This window comes from Miscanthus floridulus, chromosome 9 (assembly GCF_019320115.1).
Source record: "Miscanthus floridulus cultivar M001 chromosome 9, ASM1932011v1, whole genome shotgun sequence".
Classification (NCBI taxonomy): domain Eukaryota; kingdom Viridiplantae; phylum Streptophyta; class Magnoliopsida; order Poales; family Poaceae; genus Miscanthus; species Miscanthus floridulus.
In genome coordinates this window covers 118,828,375-118,835,333 of record NC_089588.1, presented here as the reverse complement: position 1 = coordinate 118,835,333, position 6,959 = coordinate 118,828,375, and positions in this window count along the sequence as shown.

Here is a 6,959-nt window from a genome sequence, read left to right as displayed (position 1 = left end):
TCGCATAAAACCCTTACTGGAACCTTACTGGACTCGACCGGACGCTGAACCCTCAGGGTCCGGTCAGCACTGACCGGACGCGTCCGGTCACTCTTTCCCAAGTCTGGACCCTTACTGGAGTCGACCGGACGCTGGCCCTCAGCGTCTGGTCACATGACCTTCCAGCGTCCGGTCACACTAGACTTAATCACCTCAGTCAAACGAACTGACCGGACCCTGCGGCCAGTGTCCGGTCGCACCGGAACCAGCGTCCGGTCAGTGTTTGACCCTCCATTCACTTCCAACTTTCGAACATATGTGAATAAAGTTTGCTCCAAAGGATCTTAGGCATTCATAGGAGCTACCTAGAGCTAGTTTTAACAAGTGTGCACCACACCTAACTCACTAGACTCAACTAGGTCAAGCTACCCGTTCATACCCCCCTTCATAGTACGGCCATAGGAAAAACAAAGTCCTAAACTACTCTAAGTGTCTCTCCAACTCCAATCGACACTTAGAACTAGTCATCCTTAACCTTGTCGTCCATCCTTTGAAAACCGAAACGATTTCCATCGTAGGGGCATGACAACCTCGATTGCCCAATCGATCTCCATTACCATGACCTAACTTAATTGCCTCTGCAAAACACACGTTAGTCATAGTAATCTTGTATTGACATTAATCACCGAAATCCAACTAGGGGCCTAGATGCTTTCAATCTCCCCCTTTTTGGTGATTGATGACAATACCACCTCGAGTATGTTATGGAGTGAGGTTTTTGACGGGCTTGGTTCATATAAGCTTTTGTCAATAAGAACAAAAGAGTTAGTCAAGCTTATATGACCTAAGCCAACACAATGTACTCAAAGGATATGAATTAAGCATGAGTACAATTAACAAAGCTCATTTGCTTCGAAGTATAAACGCGGAAGCAAAAACAAATGAGCATTACACAAGTGATATGACATATAGATAATGCAAAATAGAAATCACACATGTCAAATATCACAATCACGTAGATAGCACTATCACATATATATAGTAGTATGCATGAAAGTAAACACACGAATGCATAAGTAATAGTGTATCACACAAATAAAACTCCAAATGTATATAATAAGCTAATACTGGATAACTAGCTCCCCCTAAAACTCGCTCCCCCTGAGTCTACATACTCAAAACCCTCTCCCCCTTTGGCGTCAAACACCAAAACCTAAGGGTCGGTCGGCGGGGCTGCAGCGGACGAGTCGGGCGCTGAAGTACGTGGAGCAAGATGGAACTGGGCGCCATCATCATCTGACCCTGAGCTCTGAACTGACTGACCCTCTGAAGCAGGAAGTGTCGCTGAAGCGGTCTGGGTCTGAGCGGGGGCTGGTGCTGCCTGTGACGCTGCAAGTATGTCTGTCGTAGGATCTGACGAGGTGACAGATGAGGGGAGCCTCTGAGTGGTCATAATAGCTGGAGCTGCTGTAGACGGACTGGCAGAATGCATGTGAGGCGGAGTAGGCATGCCGGTCAACTCGCTGAATGATGCTCCAAGGCTCCTGGAGACGGACGACTCAGGCACGAATAGCGAAGAAGTCTGCTCTGGTGAGAAACCCGTGTGATAAGGAGTGAACTGCGGGGCTACACCAGGTGAAGCTAACCACTGGGACACCTGTACTGGAGGTGACGTGAACTGAGCTGGAGGCTGTCCCTGACTCTGAAGCCCGATGGGCTGTACTGCTGGAGTCGTCGAAGTGGTAGGTGGCTGTGCAAGCTGGGGCGAAGTCTGTGGCAGTGGGATCCCAATGGCTGTCACTACATGCTGCATGAATCCCATGAGCTGCTGCTGCATAAGTAACTGCTGGTGCTGAAGGAGCTGCTGCTGCCACTGAAACTCGTCCTGACGAGCCTGAAACTGTGCGAAGTTTGTAGCTGTCTCCTGTGCCTGTCGTGTCTGATCCTGCTGCATCCGCTCAAGAATAGCAATGAGAGCGGGGTCTGTCTGTGGAGCAGGTGGAGCAGAACTGGAGCTACCGGCCTCTGCATCGTGTCTGCGTGGAGGCATCTGAGGTATAGGCTGGTAGTCGTCGTCAGAGCTGTCACTGTACTCACTCACTCCCTGCTGTGCCTCTAGCTCCTCCTCCTCAGTGGCTGCAATCCCTCTGATGATCTCGTCCTGCTGAGCTGCAGACTCTGGCACGTCGGGGCGACGGCTAGGCTGACTGGGTGCCTGAGGAGTGGCGTGTCTGATCCTCTGTGACAGGTTGTAAGCTGGGAACTCTGTAGTGGCACCTGTATACTCATCCATCATGCCAGGGGGCTTATCAATCACAACTCTGCGGATGAGGAACGTGATCCAGTGAGCATAGGGAAGCTGCCTGCGACCCTTGAATCCCTCAGCTATAGTATCCTCCATCTCTGAAAGAAGGAGGTCCCAGATGTCAAACACTGTCATCTGCATGATGGCATTGAGAAGCCAGAGCTGTAAGCGAGTCAGGCCCTCCCTGTATCCCAACCTGGGAAGCAGTGTCCTCCTGATGATGGCCTCTAGTATCCTCGCTGTAGGAGTCAAGTCACTGGGGTTCCTGCTCGACCCCTCACCAAACGGCTCCTTGAAGCAATGCCGCACTAGATCTGTAGGGGGCACCTGCCCTCCATGAGGACGCCTAGGAGGCTCCTGATGTCCATAGCAAACCTCATGCATCTTTACAGGCTGCTCCTGTAGTCTCAGTATCTCCCTGACTCTGCCACTAGTCACTCTGTAGTCTTTGCCTTTGAAAGCAAAGTGAATGAATCTGTGATGAGGATCAATGTAGAGCGAGGCATAAAACTGACGGACCCAAGAAGGTACATATATGCCCGTCCGTCCAATCAAATCTGTCAGTCCTGGCAAATATGACAAGTATTGCCGAATGCCCTCTCCGGCTGCTGCCACAATGGACTCTATCTGACAGACCCTCTGTGATCTGAACACTGCCCCACTGTTAAGATATGCATTGTAGAAATCCTCATGCAGTGGCGTGTAGAACCCCTCAGCTGCTCTCTCATCCCTCCTGGGAGGAAACCAAACCTCAAACTCAACAAACCGCAGCTGCTGAACCTGCCTGGCTGTAGCGGCCCTCAAGTCGAGGTGAACCACTGGAGGCGGACCCTGTGGTCTGGGCGGAGGGCGTGAACCCCTACGCTGTGTAACTGGCCTTGGTGGAACTACAGCACTGGTACGACTCGAGCGGCGTAGCTGAGGTGCCGGCTCGGTCTCCTGACTCTCCTGAGTCTCCTGGGCTGGCTGAGGCTCTGCTGGTGGAGGCTGCTGCTGTGCTGACGGACCTTCCTCAATGGCGACCCGTCGTCCTGCAAGCGTGGCAGTCCCAGCTGGACTACCATGACGACGCTCAACCTCCTCAATCGCAGCTCTGACTGCGGGTGAAACTGGCTGATCTGCAATGACAACTCCGCTGCGGGTACCACCTCTCTCGGCACGCTCTGCGGCCTCTGCAACAGCTGCTGCTCTCGCTGTCTCGGCGTCGGGGGTACTTGCGCTTCTTGGATGTCAGCTGCTTGGTTGACTTGCCTTTGGATCCGGCTGGCTGACGAGGCGGGGGCCTCCGATCATCATCACCTGGGCCACCACCAACATTCTTGGTGCGAGCCATCTGAACTGACAAGATGGTGAACTGTCGCTGATGAAGATCAACTGTCAAACTGCCGCTTTCGAGGCTTGGCCTCGATCCTTACTCGCGAGCTTGGCTCCGAGTTAACTGCCAACTACCAAATGAAACACAACGGAACCAACTCGCTGCACGATAGAATAGATGGATATACAAATAAATACCATATATCTAATAGATACGAAACCCTAGCAGAGAAAGCAATGTAGATGCGAAATTGAATCGAATGGCTTTCTACCTGACAAACAGCGAACCGAGAAGAGATAAGATGTCACGCGGGGGATCCTCGGAACCGGGCTAGGGTTAGGTCAAACGCCCTGAATGCAATTTGAAATCAGTGCATTTAGAATTGATCTAGATCACAATTGGAGATCAAGATTGAAACGCAGAACTCGCCTTACCAACCAATGGGAGGATAGGGCAAGAGCACTTGGCGTAAAGACGAGCAAGCCTGGCAACGGTGGAGCGGCGAACTTCAGCGCGAGGTGGCCGGTGCGGTGCTGCAGAGTCGAGCTGGCGCGGGGGCTCGGCTGCAGGGCATGAGGAGACTGCGGCGCAGCTGGGCAGGGGCACGGAGGCGCGAGCGCGAGGAGAGGCGCGAGGAGGCGGCGATGCGGCTGCTCGGGCTAGGGCTGGCGGGCGAGGCAGCGGCGGCTCGGCGAGGCAGCGGCGGCGTGGCTTGGTGGCGCGTGGGCTAGGGCACGGCTGCGGTTCAGGCTTAGATCAAGGAAGAAGAAAAACACGGTTCGGATAAATAGCCCCCAAAACGCGACAGAAAAGGAAACGGAAAAGAGTCTTAAAGCCGCGCGAGATCCACTGACCGGACGCTCCGGTGGTAGCGACCGGACGCTACCACCCAGCGTCCGGTCGATTCCAGAGAGGTCCAAATCCTCTGGAATCGCGACCGGACGCGTCCGGTGGTCCATGACCAGACGCAGGCAGGGTCCGGTCAGTACTGCTTGTCCTTCCTTCGATCGACCGGACGCAGAACCCTTCCTGACCGGACGCACAGACGCAGCGTCCGGTCACTCCTTCAACAGCAGTTCACCTCCTGTGAACTGACCGGACGCTGGACAGCAGCGTCCGGTGCAGCGTCCGGTGCACCTTTTCCAGCAAACCTTCAACCTTCCTTCGCGCTGCCTGTTCCCAATCAAGTCCCAACTTGAATAAGATCCAAATAAACACCAATTGGGACTGATGTGAGTGACCTCTCTCAAACCCTCATATTTTTCAAAATATTTTTGCCTTAGGCTATAATTCTTTTTAAGAAAATAGGCAACAAGAGGGCAAATGGAACAAAACGACAAAACAACATTCATGCATATGTAATACTTGTAAGTAAATCTAGTTGCTTGTCAAGTTTGATCCAAGGTTAAGCTTCTTCACACGCTTTTCGGCGGTTATCTTAACCATGTTAGACAAGCCCTATATGCATTGCCACAAATTAAACATGTTGTATATTACAATGAATGCAAGGGACAACACACGCTCAATTTTTAGTGAAGTTACTAAAATCAAGTACATTGAGCTCGTTCCGCAATCTACAAAATGTAGCCTCATCTAGCGGTTTAGTGAAGATATCCGCTAATTGATCTTCGGATCTTACACCTTCTAGTGATATATCATTTTTAGCTACATGATCTCTTAGAAAGTGATGGCGGATATCTATATGCTTGGTGCGAGAGTGTTGAACCGGATTGTTTGCAAGTTTTACCGCACTTTCATTGTCGCACAAAAGAGGTACTTTCTCTAGAGCTACTCCATAGTCTAGTAAAGTTTGTTTCATGTATAATATTTGTGCACAACAAGCACCCGCGGCAATGTATTCCGCTTCGGCGGTGGACAAAGCCACACTATTTTGTTTCTTGGAGGACCAAGACACAAGAGATCTACCAAGCAAATGGCACCCTCCGGATGTGCTCTTTCTATCAACTTTGCATCCGGCGTAATCCGAATCGGAATAGCCAATTAATTCAAATAAAGCTCCTTTGGGATACCAAAGGCCAATGCTTGGTGTGTGCTTAAGATACCTAAGGATTCTTTTTACGGCAATTAAATGAGTTTCCTTAGGACTAGCTTGAAATCTAGCACACATACACACACTAAACATGATGTCGGGCCTAGATGCGGTTAAATATAACAAGCTACCAATCATAGAACGGTAGAGAGTTTGATCAACCGAGTTACCTCCCTCATCTAGGTCGAGATGTCCATTGGTAGGCATTGGGGTCTTGATTGGCTTACATTCATCCATCTTGAATCTCTTGAGAAGATCTTTAGTGTATTTCTCTTGAGAGATGAAGATGCCTTCTTTCATTTGCTTGACTTGAAAACCAAGAAAGAATGTAAGCTCACCAATCATTGACATCTCGAACTCCTTAGACATCAATTCACCAAATTCTTTGCATGAGTCTTCATTTGATGATCCAAAGATGATATCATCAACATATACTTGACAAATGAAGATATGCCCATCAAGCTTCTTGGTGAATAGTGTGGTGTCCACCTTCCCAATGGTGAAGCCCTTCTTAATAAGGAAGTCCCGAAGGCGCTCATACCAAGCTCTTGGGGCTTGCTTAAGCCCATATAGTGCCTTGGACAACCTATAAACATGATTAGGATATCTAGGGTCTTCAAACCCGGGAGGTTGATCAACATAGACTAGTTCATTAATAAAGCCATTTAAGAATGCACTTTTCACATCCATTTGATATAATTTCATTTCATGATGTGATGCATATGCAAGAAGGATACGGATGGCTTCTAATCTTGCAACCGGTGCAAAAGTTTCTCCAAAATCTAAACCTTCAACTTGAGAGAACCCTTTTGCTACTAGTCTTGCCTTGTTCCTCACAACAACACCTTGATCATCTTGCTTGTTGCGGAACACCCACTTGGTTCCAATGACTCTTGCATCTTTTGGTCGCTCTTCAAGATTCCAAACTTCATTGCGAGTGAAGTTGTTCAACTCTTCATGCATGGCATTGATCCAATCCGGATCTTTAAGAGCATCTTCTACCTTGGTAGGCTCATAGCAAGAGACAAAAGAGTGATGAGCAATAAATGAAGTAAGTTTTTGAGATCTAGTCATCACCCCCTTTGTTGGACTCCCTATGATGAGATCTTGTGGATGATCTTGTAGGAGAGGTGTATTTCTTCTATTGACCACTTGATGAGGAGGTTGTGGAGCATCAACATCTTGTGCTTGTACCACCATTTGCTCATGGGAGATATGAGTATCTTCATTTTCTACTCTCCCAACTTTATCACCATCTTGTGGTACATTTGATGAAGAAGGTTGGTTAATGACTTGTACATCATCTTCAT